The 13081-nt window shown below is 36.4% G+C and overlaps 1 protein-coding gene across 1 annotated transcript in view; it reads left to right on the top strand.

Moving 5' to 3' along the window:
* TENM3 (teneurin transmembrane protein 3) overlaps positions 1–13081 on the top strand; it is a 3314517-nt gene that overhangs the window by 3108121 nt on the left and 193315 nt on the right. The window lies entirely within an intron of this gene.

The raw sequence follows: 13081 nt of genomic DNA, 5'->3' as shown, positions 1-13081 counted from the left end.
AGGAGGCAGCACTGTGTGAAATAGGACTCTGAATTTGGAGTCAGAGGACCAGAAGTTCCCAGGATGAATGAAAGAGGGATGAAAATGGAGGTAGACAGACTATTTAGTAGGGCTCAGTTATATAAATCCAGGTGAGAGAGATAATAAGTGAACTACAAAGGTGAAAACATGCCTAGACAGGCTCCTTCAAAAAGGGAGATTGTAGAAATGGAATTGAAAGAACTGGGGAGTTTATTAAATTTTGGTGTAAAAGCACAGGAAGAGTCAAAGATGACAGCAAGGTTTTAAGTCCTCTAAGGACTGTGATGCCATCGACTCTGGGAAATTAGGAGAAGGGGCATACATTTTGTAAAAATCTGATGTTTGGGGAGAAATATCATTCATGATAATAATAAAAACAGTAATAGCAATAATAATAAATAAGAGCAAGAACTAACATTTGTAATGCTCTAGATTTTCCAAAGCAGTTTACAAATATCTCACTTGATCCCCATCCCAACCCTGAGAGGTAGGTACTATTATTATGACCATGTTACAGCTGAAGAAACTACAAGCAGATTAAGTGACTCAACCTAGGCCATAGAGTTTATCTGAGTCTAGATATGCACTCAAGTCTTCTTGAACCCAGCTGCCTCATTTTGTTCTATGGACATTTGAATTAAGATGTCAGTCAAACATGTAAGTAAAGGCTCCATAAGAAGTTCAGATATGTAGGGGGATAGCTAAGTGGTGTGATGGATAGAGCATCAATCCTAGAGTCCGGAGGATCTGAGTTCAAATCTGAAATCAGACACTTAATACTTTCTTAGCTGTGTGACCTTGGGCAAGTCACCTGACTCTGTTGCCTTGCACAAAAAAGAAGTTCAGATATGTGGAACTAGGATGAGAAGAAATGAGGTCTAAAGATAAGATTGGTAATTATCCAAATGAAGGTGATCTTGAACCCACTCAACTGCATGAAGGGAATTATTAGGAAGAGAATATAAAAAGGAATGTGGGCCAAAGAGACCTGACATCACCCACACTTAGGGAGTAGGAAGGAGAGCAGTCTACAAATGAGACCATGGAGAACTGGTCAAAGATGGAGGAGGAGAACCAAAAGAGAGCAACATCACTGAATCCAAAAGAGAGAATATCAAAAAGGAACTAAAAGCCAGTCATTGGCTTTAATATTTAAGGAGACATTGGTGACTGTAAAGAGAGCCAGCCATTTCAAGCAGGACAACACAATGATAAGCCAAATTTCAAGAAACCGAGGGCAGAGAGTGTGAAGGCAACAGGTGTAGACTCTGCTTTCTAAAAGTTTGGCAGTATAGCAGTGTAGAAGTCAAAGTTACTGTTGTTCAGTCCACTTCTTTGTGGTCCCATTTGAGGCATTCTTGGCAAAGTTAGTGGAGGGATGACATTTATTTCTTGCTTTATAGAGGAGGAAACTGAGGCAAACAGTGACTTGCCCAGGGTCAGATAACTAGTGTCGGAAACCAGATTGGAACACACTAAGATGAGTCTTTTTGCCTTCAGGTCTGGAGCTCTGTCTACTGTACCATCTAGCTGTGCAGAAGAAAGACATAGTATCTAAAATCAAAGGACCTCATTTCTGATCCCAGATTTGCTATTTGGGTGAGGCTGGGTGCCCCATGATTTGTTTCCCCCAAACTTCAAAATGAGGAGTTTGAATTAGATTGCCTTGAAATTTCTTTCTTTAATTTAAATCCTAATATGATAAAGTGAAGGAGAATTGGGGCAATAGCTTGAGGTGATAGTAGAGTTGAGGACAAATTAATATGGCAAGCCATTAAGTCCCATTAACTTTTTAAAGCTACTAGGATGTTGTCATCTAAGAAAATGCTTCTATAGTACATTAAGGGGCACCTTGAAACTCAGCATGCCTTTCAACAATGAACATGTTGCTAATTCCTAACTCTCCACAATAAGCACAGTGTTAAGTGCCAGCAATACAGGAAGAATCAGGGACATTTTAGACCCATCATAAAATTCCCATCCTATTCATTTTGAGCCTCAGTATACCCACCCATTCCTCCTCTTATTTCCACTCACCATAACAAAATCATAGTGGAATCAACACAAACATGGCAGTTTTACCCATCTGATAATGATCCTGACAACTGAGAAACAATGGCAGGCCCTTATATGCAATGAGATAATTTCATTTTTAATCACAAAATACCTGGAGGGAGGGGGAGAGAGAGAGAGAGAGAGAGAGAGAGAGAGAGAGAGAGAGAGAGAGAGAGAGAGAGAGAGAGAGAGAGAACAGTCAGAAACAGAAAACCAGAGGGAGAGAAAAAGACAGAGAATTAGCCAGAGACAGAGAACTAGAGGGAAAGAGACAGAATTTTAGAAAATACTGTGTCCATTGTGTTTTCTTTGTATTCTTGTCCCAATGGTTAGTTCAAAATAACAACGTGCATTTTGAGAGCATTGAAAGGTTAACAGAGAGCTTTCATTTCAACAATCATTTAAGGAAAGTATTGTCAAGCATTATAGAATGCAGTAGCAGAGAGATCCCTGGTCTTCAAGTCAGGAGATTTGTACTTGATTCCTAACTCTGACATTTAGTATCTAACATTACCCTAGTCATGCTATTTAATCTCTCTGTGCCTCATATTCCCTCTCCTGAAAATGAGGTAATAATATTAAGCATTATAAGGAAAGCACTTTACATTAACGTGCCATGATTGATGCTATAAATATGACATTCAACCCTGGAAACCTAAAACTTAGAGGGGTTCCATGTGCTGCCCAAAGTTGCCTTGCTTATTGCTTTATGATACCAGTCCTCCAACTTCTCATTCCAAGATCAATCCTCTTCTTACAATGTAATCCTCTACCTCATCACTTTTTCAGGTATTATTTTGTATTATTGGTATAGGGATCAATTAACTCATTTGCTAATAATGATTTTGAACCATGTAGAGTAGACAGTTGACCTAATGTTACCAACCTCCATACTACAAAGTTTTAATATTCTGATTAATCTCTAAAAACAAAAGATATAAATGTTGGCTTCCCATTTTCCTTGGACAGCTGAAACAGACTAGTTTCTGAAATAGATGTTATTGGGCAGCTGCTAAAAAAGGCTATTTAACAACAGAAGCATTTCTTAGATCTGGCAAAAACATATCCTGTACAATCCCTGCTCATTGCAGCTAAGATTCCCTTAGCAATTTATCTGTCCCATTTCTATTTCTATTTGCATTTTATGAACATTTTCCCTCTCTCTGTACCTTGAAATTGATTATCGTATTAGCTATTTATCTGTGGATGAGGGTCAAAAGGAAAACATATGCCAGCCCTTTACTATTCATGAGAAATCAACCATTTAAATATATATGGCAAAATAAAATGTTGTGACATTCTTTTTTCTTCTTTTGACAAGTCTTTGTAATAAAAATGCCTTTTTATTGGGTTATAGAATCCAGCTAAGCAATGAATTACATACAATTTTTCACTGCTGCTTCTTCTTAACTCTAACAGTTGAATTACATCTACAAAATATATTTTGACTGAAGCAGTAGTAGAATTTTCATACTAATTTGATCTAATTTCATTCTAGAAAGGGTTGTTTATTGCATATTATATATGTGTGTATATATATAGAATCATATATATTCAAACTTGAAAATGAAAAAGTCTATGGTATATGTAATCAATTTTATTTTATTCTCAGGAAAAACATGAAGTCAGTGAAATATTACAGTCTAAATGTCACAACAGGTAGCCTGACTATATTTAGATGAATTTAGCCTCAAAAGAAACTGCTTTTCTCTTGTAAAGAAGGTATTCGGTTACTGTGATTAGAAATCACTTGACATGATGGAATGGAGTAGAATAAGCATTAAACTAAGAAAGAAAGGACATAGAATACAGAAAATGAGGAAGGGGAATAAAAGAAAAAGGAGAGAGGAAAGGAGAAAGGGAGAGAAGAGAGAGGGAGGGAGGGAGAAGCAAGGAATGAACAGAGACTGAGACTAATTGTATCATTGTGTAATAAGTTACTTTTTTCTCATTCCTCATTTTTTTCACCTTTAAAATTTGAGATTGACTAGATTGGATTACAGAATCATAGAATTAGAAGTGGAAGTAACTTTCAGTTTCTTCAAAATTCCTCTTTTTATAGATGAAGAACTAAGATTTAGAGCAGTTCCATGATATATCCAAAGTTGGAAGGCAGGAAGTGATAGCTCCAGAAGTTGAACCCATGACTCTTTAATTAGATTTTTTTTCCATACAACCACATTGCCTCTGTTTCCCCCCATATTATTCATACTATTAAAGGAAACACACAAAAAAAATTACAAAAAAAATTTAAAATAAGAAAGGATGTGTCTGTATGTATTCATATTCCATCAGTTCTTTCTCTGGGATTGGATAGCATTATTTGTCATGAGCCCTTCAGAATTGACTTGGATCATTGTTTTACTGAGGAAAGTTAGGTCATTCACAGTTAATTATCATATAATATTGCTGTCACTTTTGTATCATGTTCTTCTGGTTCTGTTCATTTCTCTTTGCAATATTTCATACAAATTTTCACAAGTTTTTCTGAAAATATCTTATTCATTATTTCTTATAGTACAGGAGTATTCCTTTATAGTCATATACAGCAACCAGTTCAGTCATTCCCCAGTTGATGGACACTGCCTCAATTTCCAATTGTTTTGCTACCAGAAAAGTAACCATAAATATTTTTGTACACATATGTCATTTTCCCTTTTGATTTTTATTTCTTTGGGATACAGAACTAGTTCAAATTGCCTCTCTTAGGTACTTTTAAGCCTTTACATTCTACGATTTTTTAATTTTATATCCACTGATTTGAAAAGAGAAAAATAGAGGATAAAATTAATGCTTAACAATTGTTTTCTATTCCTTTTGATTCTGTTATTGTCTCATTCATTCTTATAAAGAGATATAATTTGTAAAAAAATTTTATAATCAGAAACACTGAAACATACACTGACATTTTGGACAGATTGCATAGAAAATATCTATTAAATATTAAAAATATTGTAGTTGTTTTTCAGTCATATCTGATTCTTTATGATGCTTTCTGGGGTTTTCTTGGCCACTAAAGTGGTTTGCCATTTCTTTCTCCAGCTCATTTTACAGATGAGAAAACTGAGACAAATATGGTTAATTGACTTGCCCAGGGTCACACAGTTATTAAGTATCTGAGGCTACATTTAAACTCAGGAAATGGAGTCTTCCTAACTCCAGGACTAGTTCTTTATCCATCGCACCAACCAGCTCTCCCAAAAGTTCTTTTTAATCAAAGTTGTAGTCATTTCAATAAAACTCACAGACTTAAGTTCTGAACTTAAAAAAATTCAAACTCTTAGAAAGGGAAAAAATGTCTAAACTCAGGAATTAATATCTTTTGTTAATATTATTTTAAGAAGGATATATTTGAAATTACAAGTTGTTTTTAAGAAAAGATAAAAAACCATCTATTCATTGGTCTCATAGTACCACTATCATTACCAAAATAAGTGACACTGAGTTATACATGGTATGCTCATCTATAGTGCCTTCTGTTGGCAGGGTTGAAGGTGCTATATCACTTGAAATAAGAAATTATGAGCTGTAGTAGTGCTAAAGTTGATCAGATATACACTCTCTGTCTGATACCAGTTTTGTAAGCCCTGGAGAGTAGACGGTCACCAGTCTGCAAAAGAAGACTAGCTGACCCAAAAAGGAAAGATGAAAAAGTTAAAGCTTTTCATATAATCAATATTTTAATAAAACCAGTGAGTAGTTGCTGATCTTCTAACTTGGGTAAAGATAGGAGACTCTGTCTAGGAAGGAAGGAAGGGAGGGAGGGAGGGAGAAAAGAAGGAAGGAAGGAAGGAAGGAAGGAAGGAAGGAAGGAAGGAAGGAAGGAAGGAAGGAAGGAGGAAGGAGGAAGGAGGGAGGGAAGCAAGAGGAAGGAAGGAGGGAAGGAAGGAAGGAAGGAGGAACAAATGAGGGAGGGAAAAATCAAGAATGTATGAAAAGGACATATGTGGGGAAACTCTCCCAATCCATCACCACAGCCCATCAATTCTTAGAGTATATTATATTCTCAATCTTGACTGATTTAAGGTATGCTGAAGTGGTTAAACAGAGAATTGCAGAGCATTCAAATATTTTTTAACTCCTCCATTTAAAATCAAGTAAAATCTGAGCTATTCTGGGCATAAACAACTTGTCACATAGCCTGTGAAATACAGTAATGTTTTCTCTGTTTTAGGTTATCATTTGTTCAGAATGTAAGGGAGCCTCTCCTGACTGATGCCAAGTGCAAAGCATAATACAATATTTACCATTTCAATGCTACATGGCATAAATATTTAATTGGCATTGCATATGTCATTTGCTATTACATGAGTAGTACTGAGAGTGTTTGGTGAGAAATGATCTGCACAGAGAAGAGAAAAAGAAATAGTAACTGGCATTCATAAGGTTAAAAAAGACTTGACAGATTTCTATAGATTTAAGAAATTAATTTATCACAAACATCTTTTTCTCTGATGAATGTGGGAAGGAATCCAACAGTAGGAAAAATCAGTCTTTTGACCTTCAACAGGACGGACCTGACCTTTTCAGTCCCTTAACACATCCCCTGCAAGTTTCTCCTTTCTCACTGTTGCCACAAAACAGTAGGGAAGTGTGTGGGCCCTTATGTTTATCTTCTTTCCTGCCTTCTCACGCACAAAAAAATCATTTATTTTTTTTTAAAAAGTTGTTTGCATATTTTACATGCTAGCCAAAAATGCTAAAGGCTTTCAATATATTTGCACTTAAATATCACATTTAGCCTTAGAAAATGTTGATTAAGATTGAGGAATTGGGTCATCATCTCTATCAAGGATGTTATGTAAATCTAACTTATCACAAAAGAATAAGATGCTTGATTATTTAGGTTTCTAATAACTCTTGACATAAGGAAACATGGGTTCTTCCACAAAAATTCTTTTTCATGGTTTATATAAATGAGTCACAATATAAGACCTCTCTTCTAGAAAAGTCATGTATTGAGAGAATCAGTGACATTACTTTTTTGATTTAATCTATCTAGAACTCCACATTTCTATTGATATCGGAATGGACTTTGGAATGTATCTGGTTATGTTTCAAGTTACCATACTAAAGTAACCTCTCTTTTATGTCCGTCCATCTTCCATAATGACTTATAGGGAGTATCCTTTAAGAATTAAGAATATTCTTAAGATTATTAAGAATAGCTTGATCAAAACTTTTTAAAAATACTATATTTAAAATTAAAAATGAGATTCCTTTTTCCACTTTCATAAATGTTGTGATTTGGTGAAAGAGAGAATGCCTCTATTATGTCTTTTCAAGGTGAAAAATAACAGAGGACAGCAGAATTTTCTCGACATAGTTTTACTGAACAGTAGTTCTAAATATCAGTTCTGTAGTGTCCCTCTCCCAAATATATAGGTCTTTCACATTTATGGAAGTACAGCCCTTTCTCTTCCCGTTCCCAAGTCACTTTAAGACACACCACCAAACTCCTCAATTCTGCTCAAACATGGACTCTTAGAGTTTAGCATTTGTTTGGGCCCAAACTGCTATCCCATGAATTTGATTATCTGGGCTATCTCTTCAGCACTTCTCTTTCTTGAGATAAAATACTCAAATAAGACTACAGCTGCCAAAGTTAAGTTCTAAAACTGTGAAGAGCCTTGAACCTAGGCCAGCTCCCTATCTGCCTTCACCATTTTTCTCACTCCTGGCTTCTGTTATTTCTCCTGTAAGTTAACTCCTTGGCTGCCATTGCATTCCCTTTCTTTTGTCTTAAAACAATAATAGAGAACAAATACTATAAATCAGTTAAATACTCAACCTGCAATCTCAAGTTGATTTTTGGCTATTAATCCATAAAATAGTCTCCATAAGCATAGTTTCTGCTCCCCTGGGAGGCCACCCTATAGAAGCTTTGGTTTTATAAGGAAAACACAGTTAAGGTCATTCCCCAGCAGAATACTGTAAACCACAAGTTAGTAGAATATATACCCCCCAACTATAGGATGACACCTCAACAATCAGGCCCAACCTAAATGTGTTTTGTCTGCCATCTAGGTTAAATGGAACTTGCTTTTGTCAAAAGATTATTATATGGATATAATTACCCCAGTAAAAAATCTGTGTATTCTTAATCAAGTTTATCTAGGTCATGGTTACTTCCTTCATAGTATATTCCCTATTAACCCTCTCCTCTCCAAAATTTTTCACTATATATATATATGTATGTATATATACATACATATATAACATAAATTATTCCATATATTAAAATACCCTCTCCAAGGATACCAAAGATTTCTAATTTACTGCTAAATTCAATTGCCTTTTCTTAATCTTCGTCCTTTTTTACTTCTCTGCAGCTTTTAATTTTTTTAACCACTCCCTGATCCTAGGCATTCTTCTCTCTAGATTTCTGTAGCACTTCACTCTGCTTATCTTTCCCCTACCTTTTTTTTAACTTCATTTGCCTTCCCTTGCTCATCATGCTATCTCCACCATCCAGCTGTGGTTATACACCTGGTCTCACTACCAGACCTCTTTAGTCTAGTCCTCTTTCTTCTACATTCTTCCTCAGAGACCTCATCAAATCCCTTTGATTCAGTTGTCATCTCTAAGGAGATGGTTCCAAATTGATTTGTCTAGATCTCTTCAATCTGCTAAGCTCCAGTTCTTCACCTGCAAGACTCATAGGGATCTCAAACTTGACATGTCTTAAACAGACCTTTTCCCCTAAGTTCACTCTTTTCCCAAAGTTTCTTATTTCTGTCTAGGGTACCACCCACCACTAGTTATAGTTAGACTCCAACCTAGCTATAACTTTGAAATCATCCTTGATTTTATCATCTATATCCATATATATGTGAATCTGTCTCTTGTCAGTTGCTAAGTCCTATCCCTCTACCACCACATTATATCTCAAATCAGCCCCTTTCTTTCTAATCAGTCACCCTAATTTAGACCCTCATCACCTTTTGCATGAACTATTTAAAAACATCTTAATTAATCTCCCTGCCCTGTAGACTCTTCCCTTTCTGGTTATAAACTAAGACATACTTAGATCAGCTAAATGAAGTCCTTTATTCCTGTTAATCAAATATGTATTCCCCCTCCTCTCTTAATCATAAATATCTTATGTTTTCCTTAAGGGGAGGATATCATTGGTTACTATGTCTTATGAGGCCTCCTCACACTGGATTTGTATTCTGCTCCACTCAAATATTCCTGCAGTCTGTAGGGTGGACATTTTAAGTCCAAGTTACATTCCAGTCAGCAAGTTGTCCTCACAGTAAATGAAGGACAGAAAGCCCCTTGAGGAGAACGGTGAAGAGAGCAGACTAAGTCCATGCTATTTGCCAAGATTCTCTTCCAATGAGAGTAAGGGGAACCTAGAAGCAACATTCCAACAGGATCAGAGGGAAGTATCTTCTACCAATTTGCTTGTTTAGAGTCAAAAACCATGGGAGTCTTAGCAACGAAGAGATTGGTTTGGCTAAGGATTGCTCAGCCTGTTACTCTTTAAGACCACCTCACCCACCCAGAGATAAGAGGTGATGGCAGTGATGGGTAGAAGCTCATGTTATAGGATGCTTTCTCAAATGTCCCTGACAGTAGTAGAACTTTATGGCATCTAAGATGTCTCTGTCATGAAGGTTAATTTTTGTAACATTCCCCATTGACTGATCTAATCAGCTAACTGCCCAGAAACTTGGAATGTCTTCATTTGACTGCCTTGTGTACTTGGAAGTATATCCAAATGTGATTTCATCAGTGTTTCTCCCCTCCCTTCACATCCTCTGGAATTCTTGTTCATGGCCAACTGTGAGCCATTCATGATAGACACACGTCTTGCCGAGTAGTTCTTGGGCTCTCAGTTCTGTTTTCTTTGCATGACCAGTCACTTCCTTTTTCTGATCTGATAAATCCATGAGGGTGTCTGGGTTTTTGCAAACTACTTACATTCACCACATGTTTTTTTATTGTTCTTTTTTGGGTTACTTGTGATTTTGAGACAATAATGTGCCTTGAAAAAAAAAAGAACAGAATTTGGAGTGAGAAGACCTGAATACAAATTCTAACTGTGTCACCTACTACCATGTGGTCAGATGATTTCAGCTCTCTGAAATGACTTCTTTCTGATATCCATTCTCCATTTGTCAAACTAGGTGGTCAGACCTTTTTGGCTCTAAATTCCTGCTTTTACAGTTGTTGTCATGTCATCATTTCTAGTCACATAACTGCAGAAGATATTTGTGTTAATTAATTACTTACATGATAGCCTTAAAATGCAGCTTGATTTCAAGGAGTTTGATTTCAAGGGAAAGAACTTTTTAAAAAATCATATATTCTTTAGCAAGTTAGTATAGTACCCCCAGTTTCCATAAAGTCTGACGTGTTTCCCCAGATAATCTTATTCTTCTGACACCCTTGGTAGTGTTCTTTTGGGGAAGCCTCTTGTGACATCATCATATAGGAATCCTCTTGCAATCATCCCATAAAGAAACCCTATGAAGTACCTATTTTCTGACTGGCATCAGCCAGGAGGAATTTGTTTGTAACCTCAGAGAACTCCCAGCTCTAAAAACGGATGCTTACCAGTATTCCTAGACAATCATAAAATAGTATGTCAATCTTATCTTCCCAAAGTAATGGGGAGGAAAAAGAAATTTTACATGTAAGAAATGAAATAACCATTTTATTGAGAATCTGTGTCACTGATCTGGGTTCTACTTTCTAACTTTAATTAATCATGTCAGTTTGATCAATTCCCTCTAAACTAAAGTGTCCTTATATATAAGGGTATTGGAATAGTTAATCTATGAGATTGATTCAAATTTTGAAATCCTATGATAATTCTAAGGGTATAGAAGGGCAGAGTGTAATATGTGCAGGAAGAGTATCTTTGAAGAAGCATGTCTCAAGATAAAGGAATATGGGGAGATGTGATATCACAGTACAAAGAGTCCTGGATTTGAATTCAGAGCAATTGGATTCAGTCCTGGCCCCAGCACTTCCTACTCATGTGACTTTGGGCACATTAACTTCTCTGAGACACAGATGAGGAAGGGAATTGAAATAATGAACTCCAAGGTCTCACTCATTTCTTAATCTGTAATATCATGATTCCATGGTAGAGGTTATCTATCTTAATAATGTTTAAAGTGTAAAACAGAATTACTAATGTGATTTGCATTATGTCTCTTGCTTCCTAAAATGCAGGATTTGGTGTTATCCTGCAATGTGTTTACACTAGGGAGGGATTCATTAGTGACAGCTATTAGAAGGCTTGCCAAAGAAACACCACAGTTCTGTCTCATTATTCAACAGCTTGTTGGGCCAGTTAACTTTCCATCTGGTTTTCTCTCTCTCAGTATACCTCCAAGAACTATCACTTCCCTCCCCCATATGCTTAATAGGGCAAGGATTTTTTTATTCTTTTTGAGATATAGAAACAAAAGTTTTTAATTTATTTTATTAGTTTTAATGGTTTGGAAAAAGAGTGGATCTTAAGTTTATTGGTAGTGGTGGTCAGATGTTTCAGTCTCATCTAACTTTTCATGACTCTATTTGGAATTTTCTTGGCAAAGATACTGGAGTGGTTTGTCATTTCCTTTTCCAGCTAATTTAACAGATCAAGAAACTAAGGCAAACAGAGTGACTAGGGTCACACAACTACCAAGTATTTGAGGTCAGATCTGAACCCAGGAAAACAAGGCTCTTGGTATTTTATCTCTTGCACTACTACTATCTACTAGATTTTAAGTACAAACCCTGAACATAAAAAAAGTACACATCTTTAAACTTGAGTTAAAACCAAAATTAATATCTACTTAGAGTGGTAGAGTCTATGAGTTAGACTTCATGTCTGCAAGATCTGGAGTCACACTCTCTCCTGACACACATTGGCTAGAGGACCCTGACATTATTTAAGTTTTCAGAGTTCAAGGGAATTTTCTAAGCCAAGTTGCAGATAAGGGATCTGAATTCCCCAAATGAAAAAAAAAAATCACAGACCCAGTCCCTTTTCCTAATCATATTCCTATTATCTTAAAACTACTACTAGCTCTTGTGAATACAAAATCAAAAAGGAAATGCCCATTTTTAAAGAGCTATTTAGCAAGAGAGAAAAAGGGGAGGATATCAAAGAAACGCAAACCAAACGAGAGTATAGGAGAATATACTGGGAGTTTGCAAAGCAATTCCCATCCATGTTAGTAAATTTGAGACCACCATAGAAGAAATACTAAATTAATCAATTCCCATTAGACTGGAGAACTGATCCCAGAAAGATCAGAAAACCTAAGGATACTGTAACTGATAAATACAGTAAAATCAGCAAAACCCCTTTTTGTGAGTCCTAACTTGGTTCCCTTAGAGGTTTTGATTTTCTGTCAACAACAGCTGTGTCTGTTACTATGCAGCTGGAACTGGCATCCAAATGTTGTGCCCATGAAGTATATGCAGATTGCCCTCCCCCAGTATGAAAAGAAGAAATAGGAGCTTTTTCCCAGTTATGATCTTAGGGAAAAGCAAAAAATCCAACCAAACTGAGAAATCCGCCATCTCAGTTCAGAGCTTCATCGCCTCATGCGATGGCCTTCTAATTGGTCTCCCTGTTTCAGCCTTCCCTGTTCCTCCAGGCAGCTGCCAAAGCGATTTCACAAATTGCAGGTCTGACCATGTCATTCTCCTACTCAATAAACTCCAATGATGCCTCGTGCTTCCTAGGATCAAATGTAAGCTGTGTTTAGCTTTTAGAGCTCTTCACAACCCGTCTGCAATCTACCTTTTCCAATAAGAAAAGAAAGATTTTTAGAGGCAGAAGTAAGGTAGAAGTATAGCAGGGCATAGACATAGATATAGGAAATGGAGTAATGTCTGTGAGCACCAGCAAGGATGCCAGTTTTGCTCAATAATAGAGTGCAGGATAAGAAATAAGACATAATAACGTCACAGTGCCACCTCATCATTATATAGCTTGCAGGCCAGCTAACTTTCCATTTGATTTTCTCTTTTTCACTATAGTTTCAAGAAC

This window comes from Macrotis lagotis, chromosome 3 (genome assembly GCF_037893015.1).
Source record: "Macrotis lagotis isolate mMagLag1 chromosome 3, bilby.v1.9.chrom.fasta, whole genome shotgun sequence".
Taxonomy (NCBI): domain Eukaryota; kingdom Metazoa; phylum Chordata; class Mammalia; order Peramelemorphia; family Peramelidae; genus Macrotis; species Macrotis lagotis.
Note: the sequence above shows the minus strand (reverse complement) of the source record. Positions and strands in the feature narration are given on the sequence as shown.